At 42.8% G+C, this 25,632-nt stretch overlaps 1 long non-coding RNA gene across 1 annotated transcript in view; it reads left to right on the top strand.

The window, feature by feature from the left end:
• The window catches only part of LOC139323253 (uncharacterized), a 118,802-nt gene extending 111,593 nt beyond the window's left edge, over window positions 1-7,209 (top strand). Inside the window, exon 3 of the long non-coding RNA XR_011600974.1 lies at window positions 7,048-7,209. This is a non-coding gene — a long non-coding RNA (uncharacterized lncRNA). The remainder of the gene's footprint in view (window positions 1-7,047) is intronic.
• Window positions 7,210-25,632: the final 18,423 nt, after the last annotated feature.

The raw sequence follows: 25,632 nt of genomic DNA, 5'->3' as shown, positions 1-25,632 counted from the left end.
CTGGCCACGTTTGTCGGATCTTGTCGGCCCAACCGGAATGCGTAGATACCCCTGTAGCTGGAGGTTCTACTTCAGGTATGGCAGGGAATTCTCTTCCATAGATGATTTGGAAAGGAGAAAATCCCGTGCTACGGTGGCTGATATTGTTGTACGCGACTTCAGCAAACGGGAGTAAGGCAGACCAATCAGTTTGCTGATACGAAACATAGCAACGTAGATATCGTTCCACAGCGGCATTAGCTCGTTCGGTTGCTCCATTTGTACTGGGATGGAAGGCTGAACTTAATCCTTGAGTAGACCCTATCCTATGAATGAAAGACCTCCAAAACTGGGCGGTGAACTGGACACCCCGATCTGATATAATACGTTTCGGGACCCTGTGAAGGTGGTAGATATGTTGTATAAACATGTCTGTCAATCGTCGGGCAGATGGCAAACCCCAACAGGGTATAAAATGCGCCTGCTTTGAAAATAGGTCTACTACTGTCCAAATAACGGTATGTCCATTGCTGGGCAGAAGGTCCACTATAAAATCCATCGCCACCTCCTCCCACAGACGACTAGGATCAGCCACCAATTGTAATCGACCGAGTGGTTTCCCTGACCATGGTTTTGCTGCCGCGCATGTTGGGCACGTTTTTACGTAACGTTCAATTTCACCACGCATTCGTGGCCACCAAAATTGATGCCTAATCAGGTGAAGTGTTTTAAGGAAACCATAGTGACCTGCTGGTTTGGCATCATGGCACCGTCTTAAAACTGTAGCTCGAAGCGGTTCTGGAATGTATAAACGATCCCATTCCACCCTAATCCATCTCGTAGGATTACTGACGTTTGGTTTTGATTTATCCACGTATCCTGGCTGATAGCTATCCGAAGATTCGTTAAGAAAGACGCTTCTTTCCGTAACACTGCCGCAACCGCATGCCCACTCTCAATAGGTGGTATAAGAGATTCCACTACTTCCTCGCGCTTACTGTTATATTGTGGCATACGAGAAAGTGCATCGGCGAGGAAGTTCTTTCCTGCTGGCACATATTTGAGTCTGAAATTGAATCTTTGAAAATATTGTGCCCAGCATAGTTGCTTTGGGGACAGACATCTAGGCGTTTGTAATGCCTCTAAATTTTTATGGTCTGTCCATACCTCAAACGGGATAGTAGCCCCTTCCAGGATGTGACGCCACGTAAGTAGAGCCCAACGGACAGCGAAGGCCTCCTTTTCCCAGATCGCCCATCCTCGCTCTGTGGTGTTTAATTTGCGTGAGGTATAAGCACAAGGGCGTATCCTATCCTGTTCATCTTTTTGCAGCAACACAGCTCCCACAGCAACGTCACTAGCATCGGCTTGAACGATGAATTCACGAGACAGATCAGGGTGTTTAAGTATTGGTTCTCTGGTGAAAAGATATTTCAATTGTTCAAACGCACTTTGACATTGAGCTGTCCATTGCAATAACTGGTTTGGTCTTGGTTTTATCACAGGGGATTTAGTGCGTAACAGGTCTGTTAACGGCAGTGCTATAGCGGCAAATGCGGGGACGAATTGGCGATAGAAATTCGCGAAACCAAGGAAACTTTGGAGTTGTTTCCTGGTTTTCGGTGCTTGCCACTCAACTATAGCTTGGACTTTACGTGGATCCATTTCTATCCCATCGCTTGAGATCCTGTACCCGAGGTAATCTATTTTTGACTTATGGAACTCACATTTCGAAAGTTTTATAAACAGTTTAGCAGCTAACAACTTCTCCAAACCTGATGGACTAACACAACGTGTTCTTCCAATGTGCGCTTATATATTAGAATGTCGTCTAAATAAACAAGAACTCCTCTATACAAATGTTCATGCAAAACTTCGTTGATAAGCTGCATGAACACCGCTGGAGTGCCTTGAAGTCCTAACGGCATAACTCTATATTGGTAGCTACCAAGAGGGCAGTTGAAAGTGGTCTTCCATTCATCGCCCTGTTTGATACGTACTCAGTAGTACGCTTCCCGTAAATCGAGTTTTGTAAATACCCGTCCTGTAGATAGCGCAGCTAACAAATCCTTCATAAGCGGAAGGGGGTATAGATGTTCTATACATACTCCATTCAAATCTCGGAAGTCAACACATAACCGAACCCCACCGTCCTTCTTCTCCCTGAAGAAGACTGGGGCAGCCATCCTAGATCTACTAGGGACGATGAAACCTCTAGCTAAATTTTTGTCGATATATTGTCGTAACTCGGATAATTCTTGTTGGGTCATGGAATACATTCGAGATTTCGGTAACTTAGCCCCAGGCACCAACTCGATAGCACAATCCGTAGTCCGATGGGGGGGTAGTACTTCACATTCCTCTTCACTAAACACGGCTGAAAGGACTTGGTAAACAATAGGAAAGTCCGGTGTAAGCAACACCTCTGTGGAGGCACAGCTATTGTCCTGTCCTTCACTCGACTGTCCCACTGAAGAAGCAGTGGACGGGACAGCAGGTCCCAAAGGGATTCTAAGCTTACGATAACCTCCCTCCCACCAGATGTGAGGTTGCCATTTATCTAACCATGTGAGACCCAGAATAACTGGCTCTATCATTTTTTCAACCACAATAAACTGGATGGACTCTTGATGTTCACCTATCGCCAACAACACTTGTTCATTTACGTGGTTAGCAGGCGCCCCCCCCCCCCCAATAACGACCCGTCCATCTGTTCGAACTTCACAGGAACTTTTAGCTTTTTTATCTGTAGGCCCAGAGCATCCACCACACTTCTCCGCACCAGACAACGGGTACATCCAGTGTCTATTAAAGCACCATACTGAAAACTTCGGGGATTCCTCAGCACCACAGGTATGACAAAAGGGAACACAGTTTTGCTCACCATAGGGTCCTCTGGCTCGTCGTCATCACTGTCCCCCGACACCACCGGGAATCTCCCCGCCACAGTGGTTGGTGTAATATCACGAGCCTGATGGTCTACGACGGACTTTGGTCCTTGAAGTGCTTGGGTACGTTCTTGTGGCTGCCGTGGTCGGCCTCTGGTCGCTACCCCCGTAGCCGGCTTTTGGGCCTGTACTCGTAACGGAGGTACAGGGCATTCAGCCACCCTGTGACCTATCTGATTGCAGCGAAAACAACGAAACGTCGGTCGCTGAGACCTTTCAGGTGGGACGCTGCTGGGCAGAGGTACTTGAACCCGCGTGGTTGGCGGCTTTTCTGAGGCCCTCTCCATAGGAACCCGTCTCTGTCCCACATTAACTTCCGACCGAGGCCTAAACTCCCGGAGTGTAATGTCCAGTTCAATAGCGGCTTTAAACCAAACAGCCAGGCGCGGAGCCAGGCCTCGGTACGCACAGGCTTGACGTAACTCACGATCCAGCCCCATCCGAAATTGCTGGACTAGCATCCGTTCGGGCCAGTCCCTTAAGCAACTAGCAATTTTCCGGAAATCACATACATAGTCCTTTGCAGGAACACCCTGCTGTTTGAGGACTACAAGATCTCCTTCAGCGATTTGTACACTGGAGTCATCCTCAAAAGCAGACCAGAGAGCCTCCAAGAACCTATCCACGTCCACCAGTTCTCTAGCATGGTTGCGATGTAATCCCGCCACCCAGTCTGCTGCATCGCCGGTTAACACAGCCGTAATGGCTACCACCATGGCCCATTGTGATGGATACCAGCGACCATACTGGTCTAGATGACTAACCACCTGGCTTAAGAACAACGCCACATGGTCTGGGCTCCCGTCAAAGGTGGCTTGCAGTGCAGGAGGGCCCCAGATTGGAGGTGGTGCCCACATCCCAGGAACCGGGATCCATGCTGGGGGTGGTACAGGCGGTCTGTTCTCCCCATCTCTCCTCAGGTCTCCAACGGGCCTCCGTTCCCCCACAGGACGTTGTGCCCACCTTCCAGCTCCTACCTCTCTTCTGGTCTTCTGGTCGATGGTTGTTCGGAGCCCCTGGTGCTATCCTCCCTCTTAGGCAGGTGGTAGTCCCAGTCTTCGATTTGGCCCTTTCCTTTTCCTGTTTCCTGTTCCCTTCAGAATTTGGGGCTAGCAATGCGAAACCGAGCCTCTGGCCTGGAAAGGCCCTCATCCTGCCAAGACGTGCCTTGTAACGGCTCCGCCCCAGTGGCCCAGGGTTGCCAAGATGGGGCGTCCCGGAAACTCCCTTCTCCAAACCGATCTCTTATGGCATCCATATCACTGGGTTCAGGCCCTGTAGTATCATAGCCCCAATCCGCCTCTTCGTCGTCTGTCCTACGTCTTTCCCGCCAACCTCTAAATGACGGACCCAATGGGGGGGTAGATGGCCATTGGGGCCCGGTATGAGTAGAACTAGGCCACCAGCCCCCACCGGAAACCTGTCCCGAAGCGTCTAGCCCTTGACTCTGCGCACCAGCCGTCTCCACACAGTCCTCCTCACATGGTTGGTGCAGCTTGGGTCTGACCACCGGTTGGTGAGGGGTTGCTGTTTGTAGCTTCTCTTCTTCCACAACCACCTCCTCCACGTCAACCTCTAGAGGGACCTCCAATTCTGAATCACCTAGCGCCGTCCCTTCTGCCATCACTGACAGCCTTTCTCACCGGACCGCAGCTAGGGAATGTAGTCAGTTGAAATTGGTGGGTGGGGGGAGCGCTAACTTTCTCTCGGCCAGTCCACCCAACTGCACTGGAAACAAGCCAACACCAGAATGGAATAAAGCAGTTGCAATCCTTTAATTAGGTTCAGCACAGCAAACACAGGCAGGAGAAAGGCACAAGCCGGAAACAAGGTTTAAAGTTAGCGCTACATGCAATCGCAGTGTAGCGCCTTTTATATACGCAGCAATAAATCAAGTGGCAATTAAACAGTTAACATCACCCCTCCTTCCTCTAGTAGGCCTGTAGGAGGAGCACAATAAATCAATTAGCAATCAAACAGTCAACATCATCCCTCCTTCCCCTAGCTGGCCTGAAGGAGGAGCGCGCCTCTGTTACATCACAAGACAGCGTCATCTGCAAACTCCATGCCCCCCCAACTCCGATGAAAGAGTTTGCTTCGTTTTGTGCGCGAGTGGTAAAGACTTCTCAAACAGCTGATGACACGCCCCCGGAGAGTCCAGCAGCTTGCCCCCTCCTCGTCGTCCTCCCAAGTGATGGCGAGACCCAACCGAGGCTCGACACATATATTACTATATACTGTATAATGGGGATATATATAATAAACCTCTCTCTCTTTCTTTCCTTGAAAAAATATAAACAAATATCCAGTTGGATGGTTCTTTCACTAAATTAAAAAATCAATGATAAAAACTTTATTTATGCAATAAAGTGGTATCTGAAATAGTTACTCTCTGAATGTGTATGTATGTTTAACTTGGTTTTAATTAAACATGAGTCAGAACTACGACTGTGGTAAGACAAGATAATTTCCAAATTCCCTGTGCAGTTTTTAAATGTTGGCTTTGTTATAAACCTCCTGATGGACTTGAATCCTCAGAACTGAGTTTATGCTGTCTTTTCCATAGCCTACAGTGTAAAGAACCACTCAGGGTGAATAATTGTGAAAAAAACGGGGAAATGCAGTAAAAAAAAAAGTGAACTTAAAGAATTGCTCCATCAGAGCTACCATTTTGAATAAGGCTTTCACCATTGCAAACAATCCATGTTGTGGACATCTCCTGAATTGGTAGAAAATATACACAAATGGGGGTCTCAGTGATATGCAACCCTTTGCCTCAAAAGCTTTGCTTCCAATTTTGGGAATTTCTCTAAAAGCGGCCTCCACCTTGTAATAAAAAAAATGGGTTTTGTTCTAGCTGAATCAGCTTGTTTGAGTATGGTTTCTGGCACATCATTCAAAAGTCAACTTTTGGCCTGTGATTCAAACCATTACTATGAAAACAATATTTAAAGGTGCTGAAAATGTTTATGAAAATATCCATGGGCTTATATCATGGACACTCCATACAAGTTTGGTTGATGTAACCTCTTTTTATAGATTGTCTGTCTATCCCACGAGTGTCAAACTTGATTTCATTAAGGGCCGCATCAGGGTTGTGTTTGACCTTGGGGGGCTGGGGTGGGCATGGCCAGAGTGGTCATGTCCAGCTCGACGTCACTCGTGTCGGGGGCACCTGTGGCGGCCCGAGTGCTCTGCCAGTGAAACCAGGCTTCCAAGCTCCATTTTCGGCTGCGATGGCCTCTTGCAACCCTCTTCCAGCAAAAACGGAGTTTGAGAGTGCTGCCCACAGCCCTTGTGAGCTCCGTTTTCAGCTGCGATAGCCTCCTGCATCCCTCTGCCAGCAAAAATGGAGGTCGTGAGGGCAGCACACAGCCCTCCCGACCTCCGTTTTCACTGGCAGAGGCACCACAGGCCGGTTCTTCACTGTTTCCAGGTGGCTCCATGGGCCAGATCTAAGCACCCCATGGGCTGAATCCGGCCCTGGGCCTTGAGTTTGACACCCCTGGTCATCCATTCCAATCCATTCTGTTCCACTCACTTCCATTCCATTCCATTCCATTCCATTCCATTTATATTAATGAAAATTCTCAGTGAATTCAAGTTAATCAGTCTGTTCATCTCACTTGTTCCCTCCCATCTTCCTCCATGACCATCACCAAGAGATAGATTCTGCCCAAAAGCAACAGAGAATTTGTTAAACTTCTCCTAATCCATTTTTTTAAAAGCCATTTACTACAGTTTTAGGAACAGGAAAGGATTCTCTACAGCAGCGGCAAGATTAAAGGATGGCCAGCTACGATGCATGATACACATCACTGTATGTCCTGCAGAATCACCTTTATCTAGTCCTTCGGGAGTAGGGCGGTATATAAATTTAATAATAGCAAAATTTATCCTAATAAGAGAACTAATCCTTTCCAGAATTTTGCACATGAATATTTAACTTCCAAACTTCAGAACTGCATTATCTGTGGAGATAGATGGAGATGCTACACTCATGGTCAGTAGTGAAGATTGATGGGACTTGAGTTCAGCAACATCTGGAAGATCACATGTTCCCATCTGTCTCTATATTTTAGATGTTTATATAGGTAAACTGTGAATTGCTTTTTTTCAGGTCGTTCCTTCCACTGATGAAGATTGATTTGAATTCTTATCCTGTCTACCAAGTTATCGATGGTCCATGGTGAAACTGTAAAGCCTTTAAGCTTGATGGACCATTCTCCACATTTTAATTTATGCCATTGATGGGCACAGTGAACAGAATCTGAATAGACGAGAACTGAGGAACTGCACTTACTACCTCTTGCCAATTGCAAAACAATCCATTAAAAAGTAATTTCTAGGTATGAATTTTCAATTGATTCTTAATCTATCCAATAATTATTTCAGATTAATGCATTATATGTTTAATCAATTACATTTATTGTGTCAATTACTGTCAGTTGCCTCAGAAGATGCTATTTCTTGAAAAATCCATGGTAACTGCCCACTGCATATCTATTCATTTTCTGTCTGGCATAACTGTTGATGAGATTAATGGGAGAATAATAACTATGATATTGCTCTTGTTTTGCATGGATAAAACTCTAAGGAAGTACTGGAAAAAATCTCTTAAGCAGAGTACCCAATGTTAGGTTAAATAGGCATAGTTTGAGCTGCATAAGGCAGTCTTCAACAAGTAATCTTCACTGGGACAATCAACCCGGTTCCCCCAATTGGGACCATCAACTTGGTTCCCCCAATCATTAAGTGAAGCAGGCACTAAGTGAAACATCATGATTTTGCTATTGTAAATTCAGATTTCCTTTATTTTACAGACCTGTGAAGATCATAAATGCAAGGATTGCTTGTAAAATTACTTTTTCACCCCCATCATAACTGCAAATGATTGCTAAATGAGGGCTACTTTTAATCAATAATGGGACCTTTGCTGTTGTGTACAGGGCAGCCAAGATATCTTATTTTGATATTGTTGCTGCTGAAAAAACAACTCAACAATATTAGCACAAAAAAGTTAAGCCAATTCACATATTATGGAGTGATAATAGGGTTGTAATTCTCAATCAAATTATTTCTGCTGATTCAGAAAATGGATCACAGAATCTGGTTAGAAGGTATTGACAAATATTTCTTGCTCATTCCTTGTTGAAAGTTTGTGACGTGTGCCTACTTGAAGGAAATATGGGGTGATCTCCTTTCTTTAGGAGTGGTTTCATTCAGGGGTGGGTTCTAAATTTTTTTACTACTGGTTCTGTGGGCGTGGCTTATTTTGTGGGTGTTGCTTGGAGGTCATGTGACTAGGTGGGCATGGCTAGCTGGTCAGAGTCATTTCTGGAAGGTCCTCACACTTACGACCAGTTCTCGCACTTACGACCCGACTCATTTGTTTGCTTTTAACACTGATCAGCTGTAGGATGGCCCTTTGAAGCCCCGCGGCAAGAGTTTAAACAGTTTTTTCCCCTCTAGTCATCAGCTGGGACTCAGGAGGCAGCAATAGATTGGGGGTGGTACCAAATAAAAGGTAAGAATAACGTGGGGGGTGGGGGGGTGGGAGGGCAGGGGGGGAGAACCGGTTCGGTGATGTCATCGTCACCGCTACCGGCTTGGCCGAACCGGACCGAACCGGGAGGAACCCACCACTGGTTTCATTGAAGAAGTCTTAGCCGAAAGATTTTATTACATTTGTTGGTATAAAAATATGCCTATTGGCTAGGAAAACTAGGCTTCAGTTCTTATCTCTCTTGCAGCCTGACTTCATGGTGTATGTAACCTACTACTATTCTTTGCGGTACATTCTGTGATTTTTGCAGTAAAGCTCATATGAACATTTTCACATCGTTATTCCGGAAACTAATCAAGGAGAGAATCAACCTAGAAATAAGGAGAAGTTTCCTGACAATTAGAACAAATAATCAGTGGAACAGCTTGCCTTCTGAAGATGTGAGCGCTAGAGGTTTTTAAGAAGAGACTGGACAGCCACTTGTCTGGAATGGTAGGGTCTTCTGCTTGAACAGGGGATTGGACTAGAAGACCTCCAAGGTTTCTTTCAACTCTTTTGTTCTGTTATTCTGTTACATATATCTGAATAGCAGAAGGAGGAATAAATAGACCTGTTTTTCCCATCAGTGACTCCATGGTCAACAAGTATAAGACAGGGGGCTTTGTGGATGAGCCGTTGTTGGATCTTCCCTTAAAGGCTATAGCTGGACCACCTAAAGATACAAGAGAAGTAGCGTTGGATCTTGACTTGATGTCCTGTCAAGCTAAAGATCAGCGTATAAATCGAGCAGCTTATAAGCAAATTCTAGAAAAACAACAACAGCAGAGGTCTAAGCCACCACAAGACAAGAAGGGAGTCAAGGGAAAAACACAAGAACTTGAAGCCATGGGAGGAGCTAAGCCGAAGACTTCTGGTCTGGAACAGAAACTTCAGCAAATGCTCTTATCGCTTCAGGAGAATCCAAATGACAATTAAGTTTTTATCTTGGAATGTGAACGGATTGAATTCACCACAGAAAAGAAAAAAATTATTTCATTACTTGAGACAATTTAATAATGATGTTATTTGTTTACAAGAAACTCATATTAGGACACAAGATCAAACATATTTGATAAATTCTAGATTAGGAGCACAATTTATAGCTTCAAATTCGGAGAAAAAGAATGGAGTGGTGATTTATATAAACAAAAGATTGTCAGCTAAAATTATAGAAACAGATGATTGTGGAAGATATATAGCAATTGAACATTATACAGATAATGGTCCAATTCTGGTGATTGGAATTTATGCTCCTAATCAACAACAAGAAATTTTTTATAAAATATTGTATTCCAAAATATTACAATGGGATTATAGATCTATTTTAATTATGGGAGATTGGAACGGAGTAATAGATCTTAAAAAAGATAAAAAGAGCTTGGCAAAGTCATGTGTTAAACTACCACAGATTTTCTTCGATATGAAAGAAGATTTGGAATTGAAAGATATATGGAGAGTGCATAACCCAAAAGAACTGGACTTTACTTTTTTTTCAGATAGACACAGATCCTTCTCTAGGATTGATTTTATTTTACTTACAGTCGATTTACTCTCAAAAACAAAGAAAACAAAGATATTTCCGAGGACTTTATCTGACCACAGCCCGGTATGGATAGAAATAGAAATGGGAAAGAATGAGAGAAGATCTTGGAGAGTAAATGAAAATTTGTTTAGATATGAAAAGAATGTAAATGAACTTAAAAAACAAATGAAGGAATTTTTTGAAATGAACTTGAATAAGGGTACCCCTATTGAAATTGTTTGGGATGCGAGCAAGGCGTATATGCGGGGGGTACTGATTTATATGAATTCTAAACATAAATCAAATCGACAAAGAAAAAGATTAGAATTGGAAGGGGAGATAAAGAAAAAAGAGCAGTTGCTTTTGAAAGATCAATTCCATATGCTTACAGCGGAACAAGAAGCAACTAACTTACAGTTTGCGAAACACAATACATTTTGTAATGCCAATAAACCGGGAAGGTGGTTGGCTTACACACTGAGGAAACAGCAGAGTACTCGGACTATTGGGAGTATTGAGTATAGAGGGAAGGAAGTATTTCAACAAAGACTAATCAAAGAAGCCTTTTTAGATTATTACACCAAACTATATGCCAAAAATGATATACAGAATGAACTTATAAATAAATATCTAGAAGAAAAGAGAGTTATAAAAAAATTTTTTATAAAAATTTCTAATGATCAAAAGGAAAGAATGAGTTTACCAATAACAGCTGAGGAGATTATTGTTGCTATTAAACAACTGAAAACAGCTAAAGCTCCAGGAACGGATGGTTTAACTGCGGTGTACTATAAAACTTTACAAGCAGAAATGATTGAACATCTTAAAGACTTATTTTGTAGCATACAACAAAGGGGAAAAATACCCCCTTCATGGAAAGCAGCTTTTGTCTCTCTGATACCGAAAGAGGAGGCAGGTTCTACAAAACCGGAAAATTTTAGATCAATATCTCTCCTGAATACGGATTATAAAATTTTTGCAAAAGTATTAGCCAACAGATTAATGCCAGTTATTCAAGAGGTGATTCATTATGACCAAGCAGGATTTATAGAAGGCAGATATATGAAGGATAATATGAGGCAAATTATAGATTTATTGGAATATCTTGAGAAGAATAAACAGATCTCTGCAGTGCTGGTGTTTTTGGATGCGGAGAAGGCCTTTGATCGAGTGAATTGGAATTTTCTATTAAAGACTTTAAAAAAGATGGACTTTGGGGATCAGTTTGTACAGGCGGTTTCAGCAATTTATCAAGAACAAACAGCACAAATTATTATTAATGGAAGTTTAACTACAAATTTTACTATAGAAAAAGGTACAAGACAAGGTTGTCCGTTATCCCCGTTGTTGATTATTCTAACTTTAGAAGTCTTGTTGAATACAATATGGGACTCGAGCACTTTGAAGGGAATAGTGATAAGGCAAGAGGATTACAGAACAAGGGCATTTGCAGATGATCTGGTTGTTACCCTAACACAGCCAAGGGAATCAATAATTCAGATGAAAGACATTATAGAAGAATATGGTATGGTATCAGGATTTAGACTGAATCAGAAAAAAACCAAGATGATAGTTAAAAATATGACAGTTGATCAAAAGAAGGAACTGGAAAGAAAGGCAGGCTTTGAAATAGTATCAAAGGTGAGATATCTAGGAGTTCAAGTTGCAGATTCAAATATAAAACTGTTTCAAAATAATTATGAGGTGTTGTGGCGAAAGGTACAAAAGGATATGGAAATCTGGAAAAAACTGCAGCTGTCTCTACTTGGAAGAATAGCAGCAGTTAAAATGAATGTTCTACCTAGATTTTTATTTTTGTTTCAAATGATTCCGGTGCTTAAAAGTGATAAATACTTGACGGAATGGCAAAAAGGAGTGAATAAGTTTGTTTGGAATGAGAAAAAGCCAAGAGTTAAATTGAAAATTATGCAAGATGTGCGTGAAAGGAGTGGTCTTAAACTTCCAAATCTGCAATTGTATTATGAAGCTGCAGCGTTTACACAAGCAAGTGACTGGTTTGGAAGGACAAAGACTGGAATATTGAATATTGAGAGTTATGATCTTGAATTTGGTTGGCATGCATATTTATTTTATGAAAATAAGGTGGATAAAGCATTTAATAGCCATATACTTAGAAGCTCCTTGATGAGAGTATGGAAGAAGCACCGACTCAAATGGGATTATAAAATACCGTTGTGGTTGGATCTTGGTCACATTATACGGAATATAAATATAAAGTCACTCGGAGGGGGGGGTTCATACAAAGAAGTACTTTTTAATGATGGGGGAAAATGGCAACTAAAGACATTGAACACACTGTTGGAAGAAGGGATCAATTTAACTTGGTTACAGTATAATCAACTTCAATTGAGATGGAGAGAAGATCAAAAAACTGGTTGAATGTCGCATGAAGAAGAATTGGTTAGACAGATAAAAGAGAAAGGCCCAATGCATATTAAGAGGGTTTATAATGTTTTGTTAGAAAGAGATTCAGAAAATGAATTGGTTAAAGATTGTATGATAAAATGGGTGCAAAATTTTGGAGAACCAGTTATGATGGAAACTTGGGAAAAAATATGGGTTCAGAATGTTAAATTTACACAGTCGCAGAATTTGAGGGAAAATTTTTATAAAATGTTTTATAGGTGGCATTTAGATCCTAAGAAATTGTCATGCATGTATCCTAATGTTCAACCGAAATGTTGGAGATGTGATTGTTTAGATGCTACATATTATCATATATGGTGGACATGCAAGAAAGTAAAGGCTTTTTGGATAAAAATTTGGTGGGTTATGCAAAATGTCTTGAAGAAAAAAATTCAATTTTCTCTTCAATTGTTCTTACTGGGTATAGTTAAGGGTTTTTCAGTGGGTGAAACAAAGTTGATATTGTATATGGTGACAGCAGCTAGATTGGTCAATATTGGAAAAGGGATGATATGCCTACAATTCAAGAATGGACTTTGAAGATGGCCAGTTTTGCAGAAATGGCAAAGATATCAGCATACTTAAAAGACCGGACTCAAGAGACTTATGTATGGAAGTGGAAAACAATGGATAGATTATGTGCAGAATAAATACCAAACTAGGAAGTACCAGATAGCTTTTAGCTAAATGTTGTGTAGAAATAAAATAACTAATAAAATAACAACAACAACAACAACAGCAACAACAACAACAACAACAACAACAACAACAATAATAATAATAATAATAATAATAATAATAATAATAATAATAATAATAATAATAATACCTGACTACCTTCAACGCCATGACCGCGTTGCTAAGATCATTCACTGGAAATTGTGCGAGAAGTTTGGATTTGAGAAAGTTTTAGAGAATGAGAAACTCAAGATCTTGTGGGACTTCAAGATTCAGACTGACAGGCACTTGGTCCACAGCACACCTGACATAATAATAGTTGAAAAGAAAAAAGTATGGTTCATTGACATTGCAATACCTGGTGATGCACGGATTGAAGATTAGCAGCAAGAAAAAATCACAAAGTACCGGGACTTGCAAATTGAAGTTGAACGACTGTGGAAAAAGAAATTGTGTGTTGTCCCGATTGTAATTGGAGCCCTTGAGGCAATACCCCACTAATCTACCCCGCTATTTAGAGATTCTAAATTTACCAGACTTGAACATTTTGACTCTACAAAAGCTTACATCCTCCGACAATACCTTAACAGTTCCTAGGTCCTTGGTTAGGACTCGAGCTGCTGAGCTATTAACCAGCCTCAAAGGCTGTGAATCTCACTAAAGATTAAATAATCATAATCATAATCATAATCATAATCATAATAATAGAAAGAAACTTTGGTGTTTGTAGTTCCTTCACCCAATTCTGGCCTAACAATCTAACCAGAATTCTTGCTCAATCAGAACATCCCTGGTTCAATGCATATTACATGGATATGAGCTTACTTTTCACATCTCTTCCAAAATGAGGAATAGATGGATAGCATCAAATGAACACAATTTATACAATTAGTGTATGAAACTCCATGTTTCTATTCTATCAATTGAGGATACTATGTATATGTTGTAGGTTTCTATGTGTGCATGTCTGTATGTTTGTGTCTTTTCATGCTCACCAGTTTAGCGTAGCTTTCAACACAGGCAATGTTTGTGAAATATTTTGAACTTTTATATGGCTTTATATATTGACTTGTTCATTGAACTAAAAACCATTTTTATTACTCCAGTTAAAAATGTTCTAGTTAAGAATATGGACTTATAAAGAAAAAATGGAACATTTTATACTTCGGGAATTTTGTTCAATTCCATATCACGCTATTGAATAATTTGTATGGGTGGGTGTTTAATTATTTTTAGACAGAGCATGTGGACTGATGAATCTCTTTCAAGTGCAGACATAAAACAATACTATAAATAGATAAAATATTTTATGAGCATTTTTCCATTAGAGCATACAGATTTACTCCTTTTCAGTTTTACCAATACTCAATTGTAAGTTGTATATCAACCAATTATTAAAATACAACAAGAAAATCTATTGCTGCCATATACAAATTTCCCCATATATGTATTTTATACTCCATTTTTCTTAACATGCACATTTCCAAACTGAGAATATATTTGCAAAATATAAAGAAATCTGGAATTTAAGTATATGGACCAAAAGAATTCCCTGATGTTGTTCTTCATTTCCATATATATTGGCAGCTTTAATTGCTATGAGTTTTTAATTGGTTCTTATTAATGGATGTTTCTAATCATCACTAGAATATTTTTAATAGAAAGGCAGCGTATGGATCATTATACATTTTTTTTAAATGTATTTTCCAGCAAATATTTCCCACACATAGTACCAATGGAAAGCAAAACTAGTGGCAACAGAATATTAATTTGTAAGATATCAATGTCCTTCAAATTGCTATCTCCCAGCAGGATATTTGATCCATTAAAGCTATGAAATTCAGTTCTGTAGTTATCTAGGAAAAAATGGTGCTGTAAATCACAGACATGCAAAAATACTCAAAGGAAAAATATAATTAATAAAATGTTAATATAGGGCCCATATGCCTTTCTCTACCTCCCTTTACTCAAGGGCAGATTTTTTAAAAAATGGCCTGGGAAATCATTTGGAGCCTCTTTTGCGCAATCACTTTACTTTAAGCTAGGTTTAATTTTCTTAGCAGATTTTTTTTCCTACCACTCATCTTCCCTCCCTCCCTCCCTCCCATTATCCCGCCCGTCGCATCAAAGCCATCTGTCAGCTACTTGAACAGTTCTGATTTATATTGATTGAGCATTTGATAAGCTACTATTGCAATAGTAGGAGAAAAAAATATATCTTCATGTGATTAGCCCATGCACTATTAGTAGAACTTGCTCAAGGTATGATCTTGGATACCTATATGATGTTGAACTAACAGGCTTGTTGAATTATGATGGGTTGGGAAGAGAAAGCTGTAAATAGAGCTTAGGGTGATAATTCAAATTATTAAATAATAGATTTAGATATATTTATATATTGGCAACGTTTGTTCAATGTGGAGTCTTGAAGAAGAAGGCTGATAGTTCTGAATGATAGCCACTGTTCAAAATAAGTGATTCTTATTCCTAATTCACTTATTTTGCTTTGTTTTATCTTCTTTTGATTTTTTTGGCTCTTGTTTGGAATACTTTATTCTATCTATCTATCTATCTATCTATCTATCTATCTATCTATCTATCTATCATCCTTGACTTAACAACAGTTTGTTTAACAACTGTTCAAAATTACAGTGATATTGAAAAAAGTGACTTATGACTGTCATAAATATGAACCACTTGCCAAGTGTCTGAATTTTTATCACATGACCGTGGATATGCTGCAACGGTCATAACTGTGAAAAACAGTCATAAGTCCCTTTTTCAGTGTTGTTGTAACTTCAAACGGTCACTAAATGAACTGTTGTAAGTCGAGGATTACCTGTTCTTTGTTTAAGATTTGGCAAATTTGTATGGTTAACTTTTCAAATGAACTGAATGCGGTCAAAGCAAAAAGTTGTTTATTTTTTTTAAGAAATCCGTAATTTCTCCTGCACCTTCTTCTACGTATGATATCGTGTTTTTCTACCTCCTAAATGTTTAGTATTAGTAGCTACTATTTCTTTTTGATTGACAGCAGAAGAAACACCTCTATTCAGAAAATCCATTTGTGGATTCCATTTCTATCCCCATCTTTATTCTTTTCTAGTTTAATGGACACTAGAGATGTGCTTTGCTCATGCAAATTTTGAAGCACTTCTTGATCACTTTTGATATATGCACACAGAGCCTTGCTGTTAACACTTTATTTTTAAATCTAGTGGCTCCCAAAATAAGCATGTCTGTTTCCTCTCAATAATCCACACTGCAAAATCTAAAACCACTTTCCTATCAAGTCACCTGTTCCTTTAAATTTTTGATTTTTGTTTGATTTTGGCTGAGAACTACATCAGAACTTTCAAAGGAATGTCAACAGCATGTGATAACATATACTTCCCAAGAGCTCCAAGAATTTAATTCCTCCCTGGCATCCTATTGCTGAACCTCACAATCTGGAGAAATTAGCCTGCTTGAAATGCTAATACACTAGATATGTACACCCAAAAATGTTTTCTGAATTAAAAAAAAGCCTGGAAAGGAAACCTCTGAAAAGTTTCCCTTCTTTTGCCCACTATTTATACCTTTGCTGGTGGTCATTGAACAAATAGTGTAATGTTACTTTCTTGGTTACTGAATGTTTCCTATACTGTTTCAGTACTAAGTACTGGTGTATTACAAACATTAGAAATATATGGAATATGGAATAGCTTGCCTTCAGAAGTTGTGGGTGTTCCATCACTGGAGGCTTTCAAAAAGAGACTGGGCAGCCATTTGTCTGAAATGGTATAGACTAGAGTCTCCTGTTTGAGCAGGGGATTGGATTAGAAGACCTCCAAGGTCCCTTCCAATTATGATTGTTCTATTCTATTCTATTCTATTCTATTCTATTCTATTCTATTCTATTCTATTCTATTCTATTCTATTCTATTCTATTCTATTCTAATGACATAAATCCATGATTGGTAACGTGGTTCCTAGGTCAGCAGTGTGCAGCATGTAAATATGTGAAGGAATGTAGACCTGATCTTGGTAATGGGAAAGATTGCTGAGTCCTAGAAAAGGGGAAAGAAAGAAAAAAACTCAAAATAGCCCTGCCTTCATTTTGTTTGGTATAAGATGGGGTAGAGAGAATCTCTGGCAGGCTTTTCAAATTCAGTTATTCTATCTACTACAAGAAGGAGCATTCCTGACATGTATGTCTGCTGACCTCAAATAGCTAATAGTTTGTGCTCAACAATTGAAATTACCCAATCCAATGCATATATTATTCCTGCAAGATCCAGTCTGGGCCAGTCACCGGGACAAGAGGTGTGGTTTTCTGAGCTTTTGGACTCATGCTGGAGCTCTGCATATATTTTTCCTGTACATTAAAGGAAAAGGTAGCAAAAGAACATGCAAAAATTACAGGCATTGCTGGGAATTTTGGCAGAATTTGGTGCATATATGGTACTGAGATCTATTTCATTTCATTTCATTTCATTTTATTAAATTTGTATACCGCCCTACTCCCGAAGGACTCAGGGCGGTGAACAGCCATAAAATAAAACATATAGATACAAAATTTAAAATAGAGATAAAACTAATTAAATAAATTTGGCTGAACCAATTCTAAAACCCCAATAAATTAAAACCAAATTTAAAATTTCCATTTAAAAAGAGGAAAAATTTAGGTCAGGCCAGCTTGATGAAATAAGAACGTCTTAAGCGCGCGACGGAAGGTACGCAGATCTGGAATCCTCCGTATCTCCGGGGGGAGCTCATTCCAGATCGTAGGTGCCCCCACAGAGAAGACTCTCCCCCTGGGGGCCGCCAGTCGACATTGTTTGGCCGACGGCACCCGGAGGAGCCCCTCTCTATGGGAGCGTACTGGTCAGTGGGAGGCTATTGGTGGCAGCAGGCGGTCCCGTAAATAGCCAGGTCCTAAGCCATGAAGCGCTCTGAAGGTGATGACCAAAACCTTGAAGCGCACTCGGAAGACCACCGGGAGCCAGTGCAGCTCGTGCAGGAGAGGCGTTACATGGGAGCGCCACGTCGCTCCCATCACCACCCGCGCGGCCGCACTCTGCGCCAGTTGGAGCCTCTGAGTGCTCCTCAAGGGGAGCCCCATGTAGAGAGCGTTACAATAGTCCAAACGGGAGGTGACGAGGGCATGAGTGACTGTGCGTAACGAGTCCTGATCCAGAAAGGGACGCAACTGGCGGATCAGGCAGACCTGATGAAAAATCCTCCCGGTCACGGCCGTCAAGTGCTCTTCTAAAGACAGCCGTGAATCCAGGAGGACACCCAAGTTGCGAGCCCTTTCCGTGGGGGCCAATGCTTTGCCCCCAATAGTCAGCGATGGCACCAGCTGTCTATATCGGGATGTCGGAAACCACAGCCACTCGGTCTTGGATGGGTTGAGCCTGAGACTGTTCCTCCCCATCCAGATCCGTACGGCCTCCAGGCACCGGGACATCACTTCAAGGGCATCGTTGAGGTGGTCTGGGGTGGAGATGTACAGCTGGGTGTCGTCAGCGTTCTGATGGTACTCCACCCTGAAACCACGGATGATCTCGCCCAGCGACTTCACATAAATGTTGAACAAAAGGGGCGAGAGGACCGATCCTTGTGGCACCCCACATATAAGGGGCCTCGGGGTCGACCTCTGCTCCCCTGTCAACACAGACTGCGACCGGTCAGAGAAAAAGGAGGAGAACCACCGTAATATGGTGCCTCCCACCCCCAACTCTTCCAAGCGGTGCAGCATGATACCATGGTTGATGGTATCAAAAGCCGCTGAGAGATCTAATAGGACCAGGATAGAGGAACAGCCTCTGTCCCGAGCCCTCCAGAGATCATCCACCAATGCAACCAATGCCGTTTCCGTGCTGTACCCAGGCCTGAAACCCGACTGGAACAGATCTAGATACGTCATTTCATCCAGGTACTGGGGAAGCTGTCGTGCAACCACACTCTCAACAACCTTCGCCACAAAGCGAAGGTTGGAGACTGGACGATAGTTAGCCAATATTGCCGGGTCCAGGGAAGGCTTCTTGAGGAGAGGTCTCACCACCGCCTCTTTCAAGGCGGCGGGAAAGACACCCTCGCCCAATGAAGCATTTATAATCCCCTGGAGCCAGCCTCGCGTCACCTCCCGGGAAGCCAGCACTAACCAGGAGGGGCACGGGTCCAACAAACATGTGGTCGCATTCAGTCTACCCAGAATCCTGTCCACGTCCTCAGGGGTCACAGAATCAAACTCATCCCAGATAACATTCTCAGGACCGGCCTCCGTCATCCCCACTGGATCTACCCAGTCGGAGTCCAGATCTTCCCGAATCTGAGTGATTTTGTCATACAGATACTGAACAAAATCCTCGGCTCTTCCCTCCAAGGGGTCCTTCCTCGCTTCCTGGTGGAGCAGGGAGCGGGTCACCCTAAACAGGGCGGCCGGGCGGTTATCTGATGACGCAATAAGAGCAGCAAGATAAGTGCATTTCGCTGCTTTTATTGCCACTAGGTAATTCTTAATATGAGATCTTACCAGTGTCCGGTCAGATTCAGTACGACTGGCCCTCCAACTACTCTCTAGGCGTCTTTTCCGGCGCTTCATCTCCCTCAGCTCCTCAGTAAACCAAGGAGCCAGGTGAGATTGGCGCCGGATCAGAGGCCGCAAAGGCACGACTCAGTCCAGAGCTCCAGCGGCCGCCCTATCCCAGGCAGCCACTAGGTCTCCAGTCGAGGCGTGAGCCAGAACCTCAGGAATTGGCCCAAGCTCCATCTGGAACCTATCCGGTTCCATCAGGCGCCTGGGGCGGTACCATCTCATCGGTTCCGCCTCCCTGCAGCGGGGTGCAGCGGTTCGAAGGTCAAGGCGAAGGAGAGAGTGATCCAACCATGACAAGGGCTCGATGACTATGTCCCCTATCTCAAGATCACTCAACCACTGTCCAGAGACAAAAATCAAGTCCAGTGTGTTTCCCCCCATGTGCGTAGGGCCATGAATTAGCTGGGTCAGATCCATAGCCGTCATGGAAGCCATGAACTCCCGAGCCACCTCAGACGTCTCACCCACGGATGGCAGGTTGAAATCCCACATGACCATAAGTCTGGGGGTATCAACCGCCACCACGGCAATAACATTGAGTAGCTCGGGCAGGGCTGCTGCCACGTGGCAGGGAGCCAGGTATGTGATCAGCAAACCCCTCTGGACCCCATGACCCCACTTCACAAGGAGGGTCTCACAACCGGCCGTCTGAGGAACAGTGGCCTCCCTCGGCCTAAGGCGTTCTCTAATAATAACTGCTACTCCCCCGCCCCTCCACTGTGACCTCGGCTGATGGAATGCCAGGAAGCCTGGTGGGCACATTTCTACCAGAGGGACCCCTCCCTCCGGGCCCAACCAGGTCTCCGTAATACCCGCCAGGTCCGCTCCCCCCTCCTGAACCAGATCACAAATGAGGGGGGCTTTATTTATTACGGACCTGGCGTTGCACAACATCAGTCGAAGGCCCAGGCCCTGAGGGTCTGTACAACCTGGAGAACGAGTGGAGCCTTGGGGGCCGGAGCATGCTACCGCTCGAAGACAGCGGGTGCGCGCTCCCTTAACATGATATGGCCATATCTACCCCTCCCACTCACAGTACCGATGATAGAAACACAATCTGGACAAGCTCGACCCCCCCCACCTTACCTCCGGATCCCCCATCCCCCCGTCGCGCATAGTGGCCAGGCCTGACCCTCCCCTTGGTGGGTCCTCCCCAAAACCCACAACCCTAATTCCAATTTTTCCCTCCCCCCCCCGGGACCCCTTAAAAATTTACCCAATTTACTTAAAAAACCCCTCAACCCCCTCTTCGCAGCATGCCACCTCTCTGGGTTCCAAAGCCCGTCATCGAGGTAGGCCCTCGATAATGTGGAGGGCCAGACCTGCGAGAGGGGGGAGTCTCGCAGCGCAAGAAGCTCAATGGTTGAATACATCCACAAAATGGGAAAGGGTGAAGATGGCGTCTGGCCAGGGTTCCATAAAGTCTAAGGTCCTGAGGACAAAAGGCAGCACAGAAGCGTGGGTAACTGGACTCCACTGTCCTCTCATGACAGTGGGAGGTGTCCCATGCCATTCCGATAAATCTAGGGGATGTTCCTCCCAGACATCCTCTCACGATGTCTGGCCAGATGGAATATATTATGGAGAAGTTCAGAAGCTGTCCCCTCTAATAGGGATGGTAGTAGTAACCCGGACTCCCTGGGAACCCACTTCAAGCTGTCCGTTTGTCATATAGTCCGGGGCGGATGGAATAAGCCAGTCCAGAAGGCAGAAGTAGATAGTAAACCCGGGGCAGAGTTCGATGACACCCAGAAAGATGGAAAAAGTGGCTTACGAGGTAAAAGGCAGCTGGGGTAATGACTATAATGAGGCCTACACAAGCCAAAAAAGGGGGGGGTATGGCCCGAGGAGCCCACGGCCAGCCCTCAGCCATCCTCCAGCCTCTCCCACTCCCTGGTCTTTAGTCATTTTTATCCCCAGTCTGCAGCCCCAATTCAGGGGGGTCTCCGGATTCAGCCAGGAAATGGGTCCATAGAGCCAGCCCCTGACAGGTCCGGGTTGTTGGCAGTTTGCCTCTCCCCACATTCGGCTGCTGCCCCCTCGCCTCCACCAACGTCCAAAGTAGTCCAAGCCTCATAGGCACCAGTGCCGCAGCCGCCGTCTCCACCAGGGCTCCCACCACGCTCCAGAAACGCCAGGGTCCTTAAGGAAGACCCCAGAGAGACCGGAGAGGCGGGGAGACCCCCGTTTCGCTGCCGCCGCTATTGCAAAGCTGCCGCCGCCATCCCGACCACCACCGACCATAGTGTGGGGGGGGAAACACCGCCGAGCAGCTGTTACTGCCGCCACCCCACGGCGCCTTCTGATGGCCGTATCTCCTCAGTCTTGGTGTCCCGGAGGGCGAAAAATCTCTCTACATGCTGGGAAGAAGCCCCTTTCGCTAGGACTGGGGGCCAGGATGATCGAATTTGCCCCCGCGGTCCCCAAAATGCAAGGAATCGCCCCTTTCTCCCGGGAGCGTCTCAGCTCAAATCCGCCATCTTGGGCATGCGCAGAAGGTAATCCCTTCTAAATCTATGCCCCAAATGAAGATAAAGTAATATTCTACAAAGTATGGAGAGTTTTTTCTTATGAAAATTAGTGTTAGTGGATTGGAATGGGATGATTTTCCCACAATAGAACCTCAGGGAAAAATATTTAAATCCTTCAAGGCAAATCGCCATGTTTTAAAATTTGATGGACAATTTAGGATTGGTTGATATATGGAGGTTTTGTATGTGCGTTTGTATATGTGCACATGTGATGAATGAATCTTGATTGTATGGAAAAGTAAACAACCAGCATGGAAAAAGTAGCTTGAGGTAGAAAGAATAAATTGCAAACCCAGTGAATACAGTACTAGAAGAGTAAATGTATTAAGAGAAGGGAGAAGACTGAAAGTTATATTTGGATGGAGTTGATCCTCAGAAAGAGAAAAGTTAGAAGTGTAAAGACAAAAGACAATATGTGAAGGGATAGATATACAGGTAGTCCTTTACTTACGATCACGATTGAGCCCCAAATTTCTGCTGCTAAGTGAGACATTTGTTAAGTGAATTTTGCCGCATTTTTTAAAAAAAATTTGATTTATATGCCTCCCTTCTCTGGAGACTCAGGGCGGCTTACAATGCATTAAGCAATAGCCTTCATACTTTTGTATATTTATACAAAGTCATCTTATTGCCCCCACAAACTGGGTCCTCAATTTACCTACCTTAGAAAGGATGGAAGGCTGAGTCAAGCTTGAGCCTGGCGAGATTCGATCTTACTTTAATTGCAGACAGCTGGTGTTAAATTACAGTGCTTCTGTCTGTTGAGCTAAACCAAGTCATTTTATGACTTTTTTAAGTGAATCACTGAAGTTGTTAAGTTAGTAACACGGTTGTTAAGTGAATCTGGTTTCCCCATTGACTTTGCTTGTCAGAAGGTTGCAGAAGGGGATCACATGATCCCAGGACACTGCAGCTGTCATAAATATGAGCCAGTTGCCAAGGGTCTGAATTTTGATCACGTGACAATGGGGCTGCTGAAACAGTCATAAGTGTGAAAAATGGTCATAAGTCACTTTTTTCGGTGTCACTGTAACTTCGAATGGTCACTAAATGTACTGTTGTAAGTCGAGGACTACTGTAGTAGAACAAAGAGTGCTTGTAAAGGTAGAAAGTATAAAGAAATACAGGGAATAGTTTTGGTATAAACGCATTGTAATTCTGTTTCTGTTTCTTATATTGTGATTTTAATTTGGGGGGGGGGGTTAGTATGTCTTCTTTTTCTGTTCCCTACATAATGCTGTTTTCCCAAAAGGAATTGCATTATTGGTATGTATTTATGTACCACGCTGAGAGATCCTCCTGAAAATCTCATTCCAAAGAAATTCCTTTCTGGTGCAGGCAGTGATTTAAAGCTTGTTTGAGAATTTAATGTGCCTTAAAGAACTGGAATGCAGCACTGCTGCTACTGAGGGAAGAAGGCTCTTAAAATATATGCAGTCGAGAGGATTTTTGCACATAGAGCAGCGACAAGATGAAAAATGATGGTGATTGCTAACTGGGGCCAGAAACTTCTTAACTGGCATGTCCTGTTTCATAAAATGAGGGAGAAGACTGCAAAGCAAATGGAGAATTTCCTTTTGCATTATTTTCTAGTTCTCTTGACAGCTGCTTTCATGGAGAACCTTGATGTGATGTCTGCTGAAGATCTCCAGGAAAAAGACAAAGCTTTCTAACAATTGCAACAAGCAAGTGTTGGTTTTAAGAATTGTTCGCAAGAGATTGCGACACATATTATTTTCCTTGGGAAAAATGCATCCACAGGACCAGGCCTGATGGTTGTATTCAAGCCTGCTTTGTATTACCAGCTCAATGATAAGAGCACAAAGACACCAGAGATTTTACATATAGAAAATTCCTGACATTTTTCTCTGTGGCTTAGGAAGCCCATTGCATGGGAGAATGTCTAGAGCAACATTTCTCAATCTTGACTATAGATAGTCCTTGATTTACGACCATAACTAAGCCCAGAATTATGGTCGTAAGTCATTGCAGTCATAGACTGAGGTATTCTATGATCTGAATTTTTGACTTTTTTTTTTTTTTTTGCAACAGTCATTTAGCAAACACTGCGGTTGTTAAGCAAATCCATTTTTCCCAATGGGCATTTTTTTTTTTTTTTTTGCCAGAACTAGAAGTAAATATTGGAAACTGCAAAAAGCATTGTAAAACATGGTCACATGACTGCGGAATATTGCAAACGGACGTGAAGGTGAGCTGGTTGCCAATCGCCCATAATGTGACCAGGGAGGTGAGGGTGAGGGCAGTACAGCCATTGTAACTTTGAAAATGGATCATAAGCAGCTCTGGTGGGGTCTGTCATAACTTAGAACAGTCATTAAGTGATCGATCACAAGTTAAGGACTTAAAAGCATGACTCTGAAGTAACACCCAGAGATGCTCTGTTTATAAATGGCCCCCATTTATAAACAGATCGATTTGATTTGCTATTCTTGGTCTCATTAGCAGACTGGAAAATGGTTGATTTGTGTCGTTTAGTCAATTTTGCTGTGTGGTTTTAAGTTGAACAACTGAAGGAAGCAGCGTATAAAATAATATGTTTTAGTTTGTAATGCATAGAGATTTTGTTTTTAAGAAAGCCCCCGTGTATTCCAAAATGATGGAAATTTGTCTTGTGGCCCACTAATTCAGAAATTGAAGTAACATACAGTACATGAAACAAACAGCAGAACAAGGGTACGCTGAAAACGGGATCACATCTTGAGCCATGGTGGCCCAGTGATTAGAATGCAGCATTGATTGCAGGTAACTTTGCCCACTGCCAGGAGTTCAATCCTGACCGGCCAAGGTTGATTCAGCCTTCCATTCTTCCGAGGTCAGTAAAATGAGGACCCAGATTGTTGGGGGCAATAGGCTGACTCTGTAAACCACTTAGAGAGGGCTGTAAAGCACTGTGAAGCGGTATATAAGTCTTGATTTAAACCCATCTGGAACGTGCAGGACATCTGAACATGAACAAATTCTATTACCACCCCTTTTATCATGGACATAATGTGCCCATTAAGGTATATTTCTTCCTTTATGTGGTTTCATTTTCAGCTGTAAATAGATCTCAAAAACCCTGGCTGGACAGAAAGAGTTAACCACAGGTGCTGTACAATTTACCTTAATCTTTCCTTTTATGCAGATTTCTTTCTTCTCTCTGCCTGGATTTGTGTGTGTGTGTGATCCTCTGAACTATTTTTCCCCCTCACCCACACCTCTCCCTTTCCCTTTGCCTGAATGTGTGTCTTTGTCTCTTCACAACTCAGGGTATTAACATGACAGCGGCAGCATTAATATTGATGTGGACTTCCCTTAGTCGAAGTTTCATTTCTGGGAGTGCCAGCAGCATATAAATAGTATTGCTGGGTAATTAGTGAGCATCAAGCTGTGCTTATGTTTATCAGGATTTTTATGTT

The sequence above is a fragment of the Pituophis catenifer genome, unplaced genomic scaffold, assembly GCF_029215685.1.
Source record: "Pituophis catenifer annectens isolate HBS135680 unplaced genomic scaffold, rPitCat1.0.hap2 SCAF_12, whole genome shotgun sequence".
Classification (NCBI taxonomy): Eukaryota; Metazoa; Chordata; class Lepidosauria; order Squamata; family Colubridae; genus Pituophis; species Pituophis catenifer.
Note: the sequence above shows the minus strand (reverse complement) of the source record. Positions and strands in the feature narration are given on the sequence as shown.